Source organism: Spermophilus citellus (assembly GCF_964194105.1).
Source record: "Spermophilus citellus genome assembly, chromosome: 13".
Taxonomy (NCBI): domain Eukaryota; kingdom Metazoa; phylum Chordata; class Mammalia; order Rodentia; family Sciuridae; genus Spermophilus; species Spermophilus citellus.
In genome coordinates, this window is record NC_138193.1 from 40609120 (window position 1) to 40625154 (window position 16035).

General features: G+C 32.1%; 1 pseudogene across 1 annotated transcript; it reads right to left on the reverse strand.

Moving 5' to 3' along the window:
* LOC308632490 (large ribosomal subunit protein eL24-like) lies at nucleotides 1-489 on the reverse strand (annotated as a pseudogene). The gene has a single exon. The product of its transcript is annotated as a large ribosomal subunit protein eL24-like (transcript).
* Between the last annotated feature and the right edge of the window lie 15546 nt (nucleotides 490-16035).

Here is a 16035-nt window from a genome sequence, read left to right on the forward strand (position 1 = left end):
TCATCTGCCAATATACCATTTTCCACCAACTCGGGGAGCAGAAAACTTCTCAGTTTTCACAGTCTTTTTCTGAGGTGTTGCCTTTGTGGGAGTCTTAGCAGCAGCCATTGCCATCTTTTTAAATGCCTGCTTAGACTTTTTTTTTTTCTTCCTTGGAAGCCTAAGAGCCTGCTTTCATTGAGCCTTTTTAACTTCTGCTTTATGATTCCTCTTGGCCATGATATCCGCAAGGAATGCACCAGTGATGGCCCTCTGAAATTTGGCTTCAAGTTGGGTTCTCTTCTTTTGAATTTCTTCTGACTGGCCTTTTTTGTGTTTTCTTCTGTAGAGGACAGTACAGTTTATCTGCCGAGGATTCCTCTTGGATAGGAAAGCCGACTCACATTTTGCATTAAGAAATTGGAAAACCTTTCCGTCAGTCCTTGCATAGCGACTCCTGTATATGGGGTATATCTTGTACCCACTAAAACTGCACAGCTTGACCTTCATGGTGGTGGCTTAGCTGTAATTTCTTAATGACATATAATATTCAGCATCTTTTCCTATGCTTTCCAAATATATTGTTTGTTTTTCTGAGGAATATATTTATTTCTTTCATTCAAATTTAAAACTATTGTATTAGGGTAATACTGAAATACAATAAACTATACATATATAATTCTTACATTGTAATGTTTGCACATACCTATTTACCAGTGTAACAATGACCACGATCAAGTTTTTAACATTGATAGTTTATGCAAATGGTTCTTGGTGCCCTGTTGTATTTCAACCTCTTGTTTCCTCCTCCAAGGGGGGGGGGGGAACAAAATAAAACAAAAACAAAACAAAACAAACAAACACACATAAAATCCTGACTGACTTTGTATTGTGATGCACATACAGTAAATTCGAAATCACACAAATTAATGTCAGAGCCTTAGTCTGCATAGATAGTGATCTTGGAACAATCAGTCATCCCTCAAACTTAGTTTACTCATCTGTAAGATCAGAAGTCTTCCAATCAGGATTCATGATACTTGAAAGATAAAGACAAAGTGAATAATGAATCAAGAATACTGCCTGACACAGAGAAGGCTCTTGATTTCTAGTATCCATTGTTACCATCCATGCTTTAGTTTGGTGATGCAGAGTACATGTGGGTGACTATAAATCCATAGTTTCTTTTTATTTTATTTTTCCGTTTTAGATATGCATGATGGTAGAATATATTTTGGCATATTATACATACATAGAATATAACTCATTGTATTTAGAATTCTATTTTTGTGGTTCTACATAATGCAGTTACTGTGGTCATGTGTTCAAATACAAGGATAAGAAAGTTATGTCCAGTTCCATAGTTCATTTCTGTCACCTCTAGCTATAGTTGTATAGACTTCAGTGTTTTAAAGATTTTTTTTTCTTATTGGGGTTATTGAGGTTGAATTCTCATAAAAGAGCCCATCAAAAATAAGTTAAGTAGTGACATTTATACTTTTGTGGTATAATTACCACAATTATTTTGATTTAAACACTTTAATTACTGAAAATAAAGTATATAATCAGTTAATCAACCTCTCACTTAAATGCCTTCCAAACCCCTGGCAACAAACTCTCTCCTTTCTAACTCTATGATTTACAAATTTTGAATGTTTAATATGAATATAGTTATAGCACAGGTGAAATTTCATGTCGGATTTTGTCTACTTTTCTTAATATTTTTGAGATTTGTCAACATGGTCACTTGTATCAGTATTTCATTTTTATTGCAGAATAATATTCAAACATATATGGATGCTATAAAGATTATATATATATATATATATATATATATATATATATATATATGAATATGAACAAATATATATGTACATGTGCTTATTAAGAAAAGGATACATATAAATACATAAGACACATTTGTTTTCATTCTTAATGAAAATTTGGATTTTCATATATCTTCTAGTGGAAATGGTGATGTCATTGATATTCATTGCTCAAGTGTTTGAATATCTGTTTTCAGTTCATTTGAAAATATAGCTAGAAATAAAATTGGTAGGTCATGTGGTAATTCTCTGTTTAAAATTTTAGTAATCATAAAATTATTTTCTATACCTACTATACTATTTTTTATATTCTGAACAGAAGTGTGTGTGGCTTCTAATTGGTTCACATGGTGCCCAACACTTCTATTTTTAAAATAATGCTGGCATTCTCTTGTTCAAGAAGTACTCTTTCATGGTATTTATTGTATTTCTGTTGTTCAGTTTGTTGTTGTAGTAGTTTTGTATAGGAAAGTAATCTTCTAAGGTGATCCACCAATGAGATCCATCTTCTACCTGCTGTGTTCACAGAGTCTCACTAAGTTATCCAAGGTTTCCACAAACTTGCAATACTACTGCAGACTCCTGAGTAGCTTTGATATGAGCATGTTTATATTAATAGAGAAAAAGAGAAAAACATCAATATTCCTCTAATAGAATTTCACTGAAAGAAATATCAGGAACTGTAATGGAGGAAGACAAAAAAAATAGACCAAATATGAATGTCTAAGATACAAAGTACATAAAAATTTTACATAAAAAGTACATAAAACTTTATGATACGCAAATGGTGTAAGATACAGTGAAAATTAATGCAAATGTTCAAAAAACTTATCCATATACAGAAAAAAAAATCCACAAGCTATTTGTTATCTATTTAGATAACATTGTTGTAATAGAAAATTTTAATTCTATTTAATTGATTTTTATAAGAGGTAAAATTTTCTGAAATAGATAATATTATTTTAATAAGAATGACAAAGTTGCTTTTGATCAGTTTTGTCAGAAGCAAACTTTTTTCTCCATTTAATTTGCATAGATTTATTATTTGAGTGTCAGCATAGATCAGCACAAAAGGACTGAGCATGCCATCACCATTGATACCAAGCCTTTGAAGACATCTCAAGATGAGATAACTTGCTCACACCAGGCTTGATAACAGTAAGATGATGGAGTTCAAACAATACTGGATGTCAAAACACATGATGGGCAGCAGAAGGGTGTGAGTGGCTCATTTTTCTGGGGACCTTTATGGAGAAAATCTGGAGCTTTGAAAAAACATAATTGTTGTTTACATCTATGAAAAATTATTAATATGTATCTGCTTGAAAAAACCATACAGTCTCAAAACTAGAGATCACTGAATGCCATCAGTGCAAAAAAAAAAAAAAGAGGATCCTGTGCTTGTAGTTCATGAACAGAAAGGAACAGTGGTCAGTGAGAAATAGAAGACCAGGCTGCATTTTATTTGGTCTGGCCACAGTATTTAAAAAAAAATGGATTGGTATAGGTGGAGATCGTGAGGATTAATAAGAAAACAATTAGCCACTGGATGGTATTTGTGGTTTTTAATTTGAAGCAGGCCAACAAGGAGCCACTGAGGTAGATGGTGATGGCCTAAAGCACACCCAGCATGTGGGTGGTGCAGGTGGCTAGGAAGACAAGCACTTTGCATTTGAACTGACATGAACTGTCCTACACTTCTCCAAAATCTGTAGATACCAAAAGTTCCATGTATAAGGAGCATGAGGATGTGTGTTAGAGCCATGTGGGTGATTGGGAGGTCAGTAATCCTGGGTTTGGGTCCCACAAAGACAGTGACAATGTAAAGGCAAAGCAGAAATGTGTCTGCTGAGATTCCAATGCCAGCTTGAGGATAGAAGGTATTTCTTATGGAAATACAACTGAAATATTTGTTCATCTTTATCTGGATTCTTGGAAGAAAAATAGGAGTATTTTATTGCAGCAGGATTTTTATTGGCATGCTTTCAGTCAATCTATTACCCTCTATGTAAAGCAGGATTTTATTCTTGATCTTAATTTCATGTCAAGAGCTTCAATGGCCTACCACAAAGAAAGCCCTTTTTGCAGCTCAAAAAAAAATAAATAAATAAAAGAAAGAAAAGGAAATTAAAAGTAAGTATAAAATAAATTTTAACTCAAACATACCTCATTCTTCAGAGTAATATTTTTGTTTACTTCTGTTTACCTCATGAAATTGCTCAATCTTACCCTTGTCTTTGAGCCTGTATATATTATGTTTTAGTTTGTATCATAAGTTATATTATTTAATGGTCAGTATTTGTTTGATTTTCAATCTTCCCTGCAGATTTCTTAAAATTAAAGATGATGTCTTATTTTGCTTGTATCTACAGTATCTGAAGTACATTTGCTTACATAAAAATTATTTACCACAAACTGTGTATTTCATGTTTGGTTAAGCAGAAATAGAAATATTGGACTGGGGTTGTAGCTCAGTGGTTAAGTGCTTGCCTAGCAAGCATGAGGCACTGGGTTCAATCCTCAGAAACACATAAAAGTAAAATAAAGGTATTGTGTCCATCTACAAATAAAATAGTTTTAAAAACGATATAGGAATCTGTTAGGGAAATGATCCCAACATGCCCATTTCCAAGTATTTTTTTTTTTTAATTTCAAGTGCTGAATTTTAAAAGTTTACAATATTTTTGTTCATCCACATGATCTTCATTTAAATCAGATCATATCAAACTCAGAACCTATTAAATTCAACTTGTAATATTGCAGTTAGAATATCTATCATCAATGGAAAAAAAAAAGAACTGTCTCCTATAAACAAGTTTAAAAAAATTGGAAAACTTGTGTTTTCTATGATGCTGGAATATTTGTTATATGACATTTTTCATATGACTTCTCTTACATCATATTCATTGAGGCACTGAAACACCTGGGGTATTGTTTCTTCTTTACAAAATCTGCCCCATGTTTTCAAATTTAAAGTCACCCTCCCACCAATGGCTGTATTTAGATGGTTGCTAACCAGTGTGCAAAACATCTCCACTCTTATGATCTAGTTACCATTTCCTTCTTCATCTAAATCAAACAAATTCCTGAAGGTTTTGGTTTATATACCTTCATGAATAGGCAAATGTGACTTGATTGAAACTGCACTTGGAAAATATTTTTGTTAAAACAATTAACTCAGAACACCATCAGATAAGATTTGAATGGAAAATAGAAAATAGTTCTCATGAAAAAAAAATATTTTCGCTAAATTGCTCTTCTTCATTGCAGAAAATTTATTGAAATTATAATAAATCAATTTGTCATTTAAGTTTAAGAAGCATTGATATATTTAAAATAAGCAAGGGGCTGGGGTTGTCACTCAGTTGTAGCATGCTTGCCTAGTATTTGTGAGGCGCTGGGTTCAATCCTTGGCACAACATTAAAAAAACTAATTTAAGATATTAAAAAATAAAATAAGTATTTTTTTTTAAATCATTGGGTCTCTTATACATGACAGTAGGATGTATTTTGGTATAATTATACAAGAATGGAATATACCTTATTTTAATTGGGACCCCCACTTTCGTTAATTTACTTGATGATGTTATTCACTGTGGTGGATTCATATATGTACCTAGTCAGAGACTACAAAAAGTGTGCACTCTTTCTTCCCATTGATGGTTTACAACCTGCTAGAGTAAATCCCAGAGAGTTAAAATCTAATGGTTTATGGCCAATGGATTCCAATCATTATGCATTTTTTGGAAATTTAAGTATTTTCATGTAGTCATTGATACCTATTCAGGCTGAGTAATGGCCACAGACTCCACAGGAGAAATCAAAAAAGAGGTCCATCTCCCATCTACTTAAATGTTTTGGAAATATGAATATTTCCATGTCTATTAAAACTGACAATGACCCAGTCTATACTAGCAAGACTTTTCAAGTGGTTTGCAAAGATTGGTATATATGCCATGTAAGTTGGATCTCCTTTAACCCTCAGGCTCAAGGCATCATAGAAATAATGCATGAGAAATTAAAGACCATGCTACAAAATAGAGGAAGAAAACTATACAAATCCCCTCATGATGCCTTGAAAAAAAACCTTGTTTGCTTTAATTTTTATTTCAATGTCAAAATCTTGTATAGAAACAGCAGCCCATTAACATTGGGTCCCCCTCTCAGGGACCTATGGTCTCATGGAAGTATCCTATAACTAAGGCATGGGATGGTCCAGGGCTCCTCCTAACCATGACTTTGAGGGATTGTATTTGTTAACAGGACCGTCACCCCATCTCAATGCTTGCCATAAAATCAATATCTGGACTCTCAAAACCATCAACAAAAAGATGAAGAAACTAACTCTGTAGAAAAACCCTGCAGGCAAAAATTTAACAATGCAAATGGACCTCACCTAAAGTAATATGGGTAATATTAAATACCTTTTTGACCAAGCCACGAGACTAGTCCCTTTGCCTGGTGGCAACCTCATTCCTGGACCTATGATGGTGAACATATTGTATGCACCTCTCACTGATAACAATTAGGCCTCACATCAGGTAAATTGAGCTTTGGTCACTAAGCTACTATCTTTAGCAGTGGCCGATTGTGAAGGAGCTTTACATAGTTTTTCTCTAATAATTCCCACCTGATTGATTCTGACATCAATTTAAGAGCTAACTGTCACCTGAAATGCTAGCAAATCCATATCTACTTTGACCATTTGTTTCTCTATAGTAGATGTAATAAAATCTACAATCCAGACAGCTAAACCCTCTGTTTTGCTCTTGCCAATGAAACTAATGTAGACAACTATAATAAGTCATGTTGGGCTGACCTTAGAGTTTTAGATAATACTACCTATAGCCATATACTTCCCCTTGTCAAAAAACAGTAGATTAAAGAAATGGGGAGATGGAGGGAGGAGGGAAGTGCTAGGGAATAATATTTGTCAAATTATATTGTTATACTGTGTTCATGTAAGAATATATAACAACACCATTATATACAAATATATGCACCAAACAACAACAAAAAAATAGAAAAAAAGGACCTTATTGCAATAAGGGAGTCAATGTTTGGTTTTCTCAGTTTTATAAATGAGGAAAACAAAGACAAGGGGGGGGGATGTGGATTCTTGGGCACCATAAGTACCTATTGACAGGTTCAAAATAAATTTGTAGAAACTGCATTTTGATGGAGAGATTAATAAAACATTATATGAGCCAGGCATAGTGGATCATGCTTGTAATCCAGCTGCTTGAGAGGTTTAGACAAGAGAATGTCAAGTTCAAAGCCAGTCACAGCAAAAGTGAAGTGCTAAGCAACTCAATGAGACCCTCTCTCTAAACAAAATACAAAACAGGGATGGGGATGTGTCTTAGTGGTCGAGTGCTACTGAATTCAATCTCCTGTACAAAAAAAAAAAAAAAAAAAAAAAAAACAAACAAAAAAAAAAAAAAAAAAACGATTATCTGAGTCCTAGATTCCCTATGGTGAAGCAGTATCTTCAATGTGGGCTGAGTCCTCATGTTGTGAACCATGCAGCTTATGTGACATATGATTTTAGTACTCCCAGTTCTATCTGCTATTAATCAGGGACATACATATCTCTGAGTCATACTACTGTCTGCAGTGATATGCAGTGATTATTTGGCATATGACAAAGGCTAGCGTGGTGCTTTGTATCAATGCATTGATTACTATCACTTGTTCATTTCCAAAGTGAAGCAGAGTATAGTAATTATGACATTTGTACTAGACATGGATTACCTGGGATCCAATTTTATCTCTATCATTTAGTAGCTGTAAAACCTTGAGTAAATTATTTTACCAGCCTGGACCTCAAATGTTTTGTTTATAAAATGATGATCATAATTTTACCACTTAATAAGTATAATTGGAGGGAAATGAGAAATTAGTTATTCACCAAAAACAATGTCTGGCATATAAAAAGTCAATAAGGATTAGCTGCTAAATAAAATCACTACAAGCAAACCAAAAATAAAAGGAAAAAAGGCAGGAGTATATACAGACCACAAATAAAAAAAAAAAAAAGAAAATATGCTTAACCTTCTATGTCATAGGATGTCAAGCTGCACAGTTCACACCATGAGGACCAAGGCAACAATAAAGATACTGCCTCTTCATGGAGAACCTAGGACTCAGATAATGCTTTTTCTTGTACAGGAGATTGAACTCAGGATCCCTCAATCACTGAGCCATATCCTCATCTTTGTTTGGGATTTTGTTTAGAGTCAGGGTCTCACTGAGTTGCTTACCACCTCACTTTTGCTGAGACTGACTTTGAACTTACCTTCCTCTTGTCTCAGCCAATTGAGCAGCTGGATTACTATAACTAGAAATTACTCACATCTACAAGCATGGATAAATGCAAAAATCTGACAATACTAACTGCTTTGTGTAAATGAAGGTCCAAAAGGAACTCTCATTCATTGCTAGCAGGATAACAAAATTGTACAGCCACTTTGGAAGAGTTGGAATTTTCTTACAAAGCTAAACACAGTCTTAACCACAATTTTCACATCCACATTTATGATATTTATCTAATTGTGTTGAGATATAATGTCTACATAAAAACCTGCATGCACATTTTTATAAGGTCTTAAATTGTGGATACATCTAGGTAGTACTGCCCTTGCCTACTGTGCATGAGTTCCTGAGTTCCATTCCATGATTACACACACACAAAATATTCATACTTTCTTTATTCATAGTTGGCCAGAACTGGAAGCAAACAGATATCCTTCAGTAAGCACTTACATATTTTAAATTAAAAAGTGTCATTTCCATCAAATGTTGTGTTGTTCAGAATACAAATCAATGGGCTAACAAATATGAGAGGACACGGAGGCACATTTAATGCATACTGCTTGAAGAAGAGCTGGTTTTAAATGCCATACCTCTGTGACTTCAACTATGTGACACTCTGAAAAAAGTGAAAGAATAGACAATAAAGTATTAATGGCTCCAGAGATTCAGGGGCAATAGAAGACAGTGAAGAGATGAAGAACAGAAAACTTTTACATTCTGACACTGTTAATAGTATAGCATAATGGTAGACACTCAACAGTATATTTTATCAATTTCTTCAGAAATCAGAAACAAATGGTCCAATTAGTAATAAGGTCTTGGTTGCCATTATATTGTTTCTCTAATGATAATCAATCTAACATAAATATGTAAGATGTAAATAATAGGAAAATCTGTGTGTAGAGCAGGCATATGAGAACTCTTCTCTATATGCTAAATTGCCCTGTAAATGTAACCATATTTGAGAAAAGCAATGCCTGTCTATTAAAACAAATAGAACACAATGGGGGTTCTCATACTTCAGCTATGAGCTATGCCTGGATGGCCCTCACTCAGTGACATAGATGCCTTCATTTTAAAAATTAATGACCCACCACAACTCTGTCTTTATTTCCCTGTATTTACATATGAGGGTTTTGTAATCCTTTTATGAGAAATAGAAAGTCCGGTGGTCCATTTTCAAAATAAAGTATTTCAGTTTTAATTGTCAACTCACTGAGAATATACAAATATTAGAAAAGAGGAAACAGAACAAAGGGTCACTAGCAGGGAACACCTGAGTGGAAGTGAGTGGAAATAGTCTTTCCTGACCAACACTGATCACCATTGAAGGCCTTCCCTCCACAATACAATAAGGGAGGTAGGACAACTAAGGGGACATTTATTTAAAGAATCCAATAGAGAGAGTTAAAGTTAGGCAATGTGAGGAAGATTGTACATCCTACATATTCACCAATGAGGAATAAGAGGAAAGACTTTGTGAACTAGAGAAGGAAATTCTGATTGTTTCTGCCTGTTCACCTAGACACTGGATCTTACAATATCATCAGGAAAAGCCTCATCTGATGCTATACTTTTGACTCTTATAATTACTTCAGCTTGTTTGTCACACTCTCCCACAAAAAAAAAAAAAAACATTGTCAAAATTTTCAATCTCTTTATACATAATGGTAAACACAAGACCTTATAGGGGAAACCAGTATCTTACCTACTCAAAAAAATTGATTCAACCTTAATTCAAACATTAATGACAAGTTATCTTCCTGTACAATAACCAGTACTTCCTTAAATACTGAGAACATTTGCTCCAATGTCACTTTACTACATTCATACTGAAGAGAAAATTATTTGAAATAGCTTTTTAGACAGTCCATATCAAAGCCAGGCACAGTGGTACATGTCTATAATTTTGGTGTCTTGAGAGGCTGAGACAGGAGAATAATGATATTAAAGCCAGCTTCAGCAACTTAGCAAATTAGTCAAACATTCTGTCTATATTAAAACTGGCTGAGGATGTTACTCACCTATTAATACCTCTGGGTTCAATTGCTGGAACCAAAAAAAAAATTCCACCATGTAGCTTATAAAATATTAATGCTGGGCTGGGGTTGTAGCTCAGTGGTAGAGTGTCATGTCTTATGAATAAACACTCAAGATAACTCCAAGTAAACTGTATTGGATGAAATAACCACAAAGAGACAGAGAAATACCGTTTTTTTTTGGGGGGGGTCCTGTGATGACTCCTCTGACCTAAGGTTGTCTGTGGAAATAAAGAAAGAAGCATATGCTGAACTCTTTTATTGGGAATAAGCCATTTAAATGAGGGAAAGGATAGAATTACAAAGGAACAAGTGAGTGTAACTCAACCCTGTGGGTTATGATGACACATGTAGACCTACCTTGCTATTTGAACTGGGAGAACTCTCAAGTCACCAAGAAATGTAGTGACTGGTCAGAGCCTTGTGTATTGGGGATGGAATGTGTGGTCACTCAGAGTGGCTTTTCACTTATTCCTCCATTTTAATATAAATTAAAAAGTCAACTGGGGAATTACATCTTTCAGTCACTGGATTTTTGATCCAAGATCATCATGACCTACTGTTGGAACATGAAAGAAATTAGTAGCAAATATAATATTTCAAGAACATAATCAACTTGGAAGATCCAGGTTATTATTATTACTGTGCCAAACACACATTAGAAGATTTTTATTTTTTTCCCAATTTTATTGTGAAGCATTGCATTTGGCCATAGTAAAATGGACATTTTTAATTAGCATGCCATTTAATACTTTCCACAAGCCATAGAGCAGAGAGCTCATTCACATTATTTATCACAGTGGCTTCTAGAGCATTTTAATTTAATTTCAATCCTTCCATCAGCACTATCTGACTATGAAGAATCTTGGAAGTAATTTGAGTCAAATATTAAGAAAATTCACTTTTTGTAAGCTTTAAAACATAGCCACAGAAGCTGTAATGTAATGGCAAAGAATAGTACTTATAAATAGTCACTTCAAGGATTATGAGATCAGATTCACAGTTTGCTAGGTCTTGCTATTGGCATGCACCTCTTTCAAAGCCTGTACATTAACTTCAGCATATTATAGCTCTGAAATATTAGCTGGCAATAACTAGTGGTAAAATAAGGTAAGTTGTATTCTTACAGGCTACAGGATATTCATCATCCTTTCTCTTAATTTTCACATTTAAGAAATTTATTTGGTCTGTCAGTAATGTAAATGTTCTGAAGGTAGAAGTCAAACAACAAAATATCTTGTTTTTGGTGCCATCTTGCTGAAGGTTAGGGTATTACCAATAAACGTCCAGTATCATGGCATCCTTGTATAGTCATCTTTTTCAATTCTGGGAGACCAGTCTAAAATATACTCAGTATTTCTAGACACCATATGTCATACTGGTAAGACATTTGCAAAATCTATTCACTTAGAAATGGTGCCAATTTCTCCTGTAGAATGATTAGTGCAAAAATATATTGGTGGATATTGTATGAAAATAATTGGCTTGAATAAGAATCTTCTATTTCATTAATCTTCTATTTTGACAATTTTTTTTTCAGATACTTATACTTAATTTCTAAGAACCAGCATAATTGGCTGTCTTAGATTTCTTATATGTTGTCTTTTTCTCAAAAGATACTCCTAGACATCCTGTTGGTAATAGGATCAATATGGACAAATATTTGACCATCAGAGTCAGTACAATGAATCTAATTATGTGGGAGGGCTTTCAAGTCCACACTGCAATGCACATTAAAAGTGAACCTGAGAAATAAGTCCATAGAACTTGTTCATAATCTTTTTTTTTTCCTGAACAACCCAGGAAGCTGCATGTCTATAAACTCTGCATTTGGAAGATTACTGGGTCAAACTCTACCTTTTGAAATCTGATTAATTTACTTATTCATGTTCACTACAGTAAGACTCTCAGTATCACAATTAAGAATATTTTTGGAATTTTGTAACATTTAGTGTGTTCTATGGGGTTCTGTTTTTCCTCTTTTGATCACTTAATAAAATTGAGAAAAGGCCTGGTGTCAGCCATAGTATCATTAGTTTATGTTACAGATAATAGTACGCATATTTAAATAATAAGAAAAGATTTACCACCTGTAGTTTTTCCTGGATTTTGACAAAAGTTATTTAAATGGACCATGACAAATAGATATTTAGGTTTTACTAAATGTATAACTTTATTTTGACTTTAACAGAATTTTCAAAAGTAAAGAATAAAATAAGTTGTATATAAAAATGTGTATTATTAAATCAGCTCTAGATTAACTCAAATAACTATCTTAATTTGGAATATTGTTTGTGACAGAGTTTTTAACTTAGAAGCAGTGGTCTTTATTAGGAGCATGAGAAATTATATAAACATCTATCTAAAATAACAAGTACATATGTTATGATTATTTATTTCTATGTGGTTCGGAGGATCAAACTCAGGACCTTGCACCTGCTAGGCGAGTGCTCTACTGCTGAGCTACAACCCCAGCCCCATGAAGTACAAATGTTAAATAAACCTAGAGAATATATATATATATATATATATATATATATATATATATATATATATATATATTTACTATTTATATATAAAGAATATATATTCTATATGTACTAATACATATAGAATATATATTATTAAGATAAATTAATACAATTAATAAAAACTGATTTAGAAAATGAATGTTTTGTCTACCAATCCATGAAAAACTGTCATTATTATTATGAAACTTAGTAAGTAGGGGGTGTTAGTATATCAAATATCAAAGGGTAAAAATAAGACAATAGTATTGTTTTAGACAATGATTTAATTAGAATTTTATGGCATTGAGATAGCAATTACATTAAGGGATCATTGTTAAAGCAATTTTGTTTATAAATAAACAGTTATATGAACATTTTAAATAACTATACTTAATGTAGCAAAATTAGCCTCAATAATTATGTATAATTTGTGGCCTTACCTGTTTTAAAAATATCAAGTATTCAGCATATTATATCATACTATAAGGTTGAGAAAATATTCACCATGTTAGATTTTTTATTGAGATTAGCTATCAACTGTTGAGCTGATTTATTATTGGCTGTCTGTTTAATATTTTAAGGGTAACTATTTTTAGGGCTATTTTTTTTTCAGTAAAAAAACTGTTGACAGATATTTGAAATAAGGACCTGTTTCAATGCTTAGAGGTTTCTAATTTTTTTTCTACCTTAGAAGAGGAGTAAAATTTTTAACTAGGAAGCTTATTTTTTGGCATAAGATTAGTATTTTAATTCTTCTGTCTGTAAGTTTGCCTTTTTTTTTCTTTGTTAGGATTTAATTATGGAGTAATATTGAAAATCGACTAGAATTATGTTAAACTGTGTAAATGTCTTGGAATGTCTAGGGCTAACTGGATGGTAAACTCACCTTTTGAAAATGGGTGATGCCTTATAAGTTAAACATGTGTATTTTCTCTTTAAGTCTCTCTATGAAAACAGTAAATTTTTTCTAAATGGTTAATAAATTATTATTTTTAGGCATTTTCTTTTTCTATTTAATACCAATATGTCCCAGGGAACTCTCTGTTATCCAGACTGTCAGATTTGTTCATCTTGTGTGTTACTGGAACATGGTTAAGATAAATCTTTTTTAAAACTTTTTTTGAAATCACTATTTTAAAGTTTATCTAAGAAATAGAATAATATCTCTTTAGATAATGTTAGACATCTGACATAAATTTTGAAAGATACAATGTATGAGCTTGGGTTTTTTGAAAGTCTCTTTTAATTTCTTTTGGTCTATATTAAGTTTGAGAAGTTTCCTTCAATTTTAGTTTCCAGTAGGCAATTTTTAAGGCCTCCTCTGTTAATAGTAATTGAGGCTACATATGAAAATGAGACATCTTTTATTATTCACCGTAATTTTTTCATATATAGAATCGATGATTTGATATTATGTGTAATTTGACAATTTAAAAGGAACTCTCAATCTCTTTTTGAGAGAAGTTTTCAAAATATCTTTATCCCTTAGAACATTATCCTTTGAATAGGTGTCTCCTAATTGTCTTCTAGAAAATATGATTAAGGTAACTTCCCAGTGTAGGAAGTAGTATATACATATTACCATATTTTTATGGATAATAGGTTGTGACACGAGAACTTATAGAATATTAATGAATTTCTCACACAGTTTTTAATTTTTATTGATTAAAACAAGCATAAGACTTTAATCTGGAGAGCATCAGTCCTAATAAAATGTTCTCCCATATCTTACAATATCCAGCAAACAGAGGTAATATGCAAGAATCAGCAGTGACTTGAATTAATCAAATTAGTCTTCAAGGAGAATTGTTAAAATTGGAATCTAAGTCAGTCATTTACTATCTTTAGTATTTAATCAAGAATGTGAATTTATTTATTAAAGTTAACCCCTGTCTTAAACAGTAAGAATCATTAGGCAATAAAGATCTTCCTTAAAGAAAAAAAAACTTATCATTTTAATAAGTCTTTATCATGTCAAAATATGGAAAAAATCTTATCTTATATCAGCATAATAAAATCAGGGAAATAATCTAAAATATCATTAAATTAATCTGTTTATATTTTTATAATCAGCCCAGTTATATGCAAATCTGTTTCTCAATTGTTTTAACGTTCTATATAATCTGCAGAGATAATGATAAAGATTTTTCTAATTAGGAAAATAATTTTATTATTAAAATTTAGAATATAAAGATCTTGTTTTAATCAAAGATGATTTCTTTCTTCTTAGGACCTACAATGTTTGTTTCCTCTCTGTGGAATTATTTTCTTTTTCTTTTAGAATTCTTACTGGTTTTATTGTGGAATGATTTCTGAAAATCTTAAAATTTAAACAAATTATTGTACATTGACAAATAGAAATGAAATATAGTTAAATTTTAATTAAAATATAGTTTAGCCTTTAGACATTTTTGCAGGCATAATTACATTTGTTTTTCATCTTATAAAGTTTGTACAATAATTTGAGAATTAAAAATCACTTGATTATCTCTTGAAAGTAAGTTTATAGTAAAATACATTTATCTTAAATATTTGTAATTATAGAAGAGAACATCATATATATATATATATATATATATATATATATACACACACACATATATATAACATCAGATATACATACATATATAGACATATATGTATGTATATATATATACATATATATTTATATATATTTACATGTTTCCTGTTGAAGAAAAATGACTAGTTAACTAATTAGACCTGTATGCAAATTATTTTCTGGATTAGCAACAATTGGTTATCCAAGTACCTAGAAAAATATGTATTGAGAATAAAGGCATTACGTATAATTGTATTAACTTTTATTAACCAAGTGTTTCTTAAGATATTTGAATCAATTTCAATTTTTCTTGGATTAGTAGTGCACTTTTTTTTTATATTTGTGAGGTCACATAATATGATCTTTGTGTGTACATTTACTTATTTCTTCTAATTATAGAGTCAGTGATGAGAGTAGAATTTTTTTGCTACTCATTACCGGGCCATGGATGGCTTTGTTTCTTTTAACTTGCAAAATTGAAAGTAAAATACAAAGAAGCATATGTTTAATACCTCTCATCAATAGAAAAATATTTAGTAACACAACCATATAGAGGAAAATGAAAGATCCTAAAGGAAGCTGTTGAGGGATAAAAAACAGTCAAGTTATTTAGTCTTGAGGGCAAGTCAGGCTTGGGGCTGCAATGTAGAAATCTGTGGAATTAGATTTTTCCTAAAAAAGATACTTTTTGTTAGCACTTACAGGTGGGAATTCATAAAATGTAAGCTCTATGTAGTTTCAATAGCAGGTCTGTGTGAAACTGAAAGTACAGGTTAGTGACTGGAGGCAAAATCAGATGTCCTGGT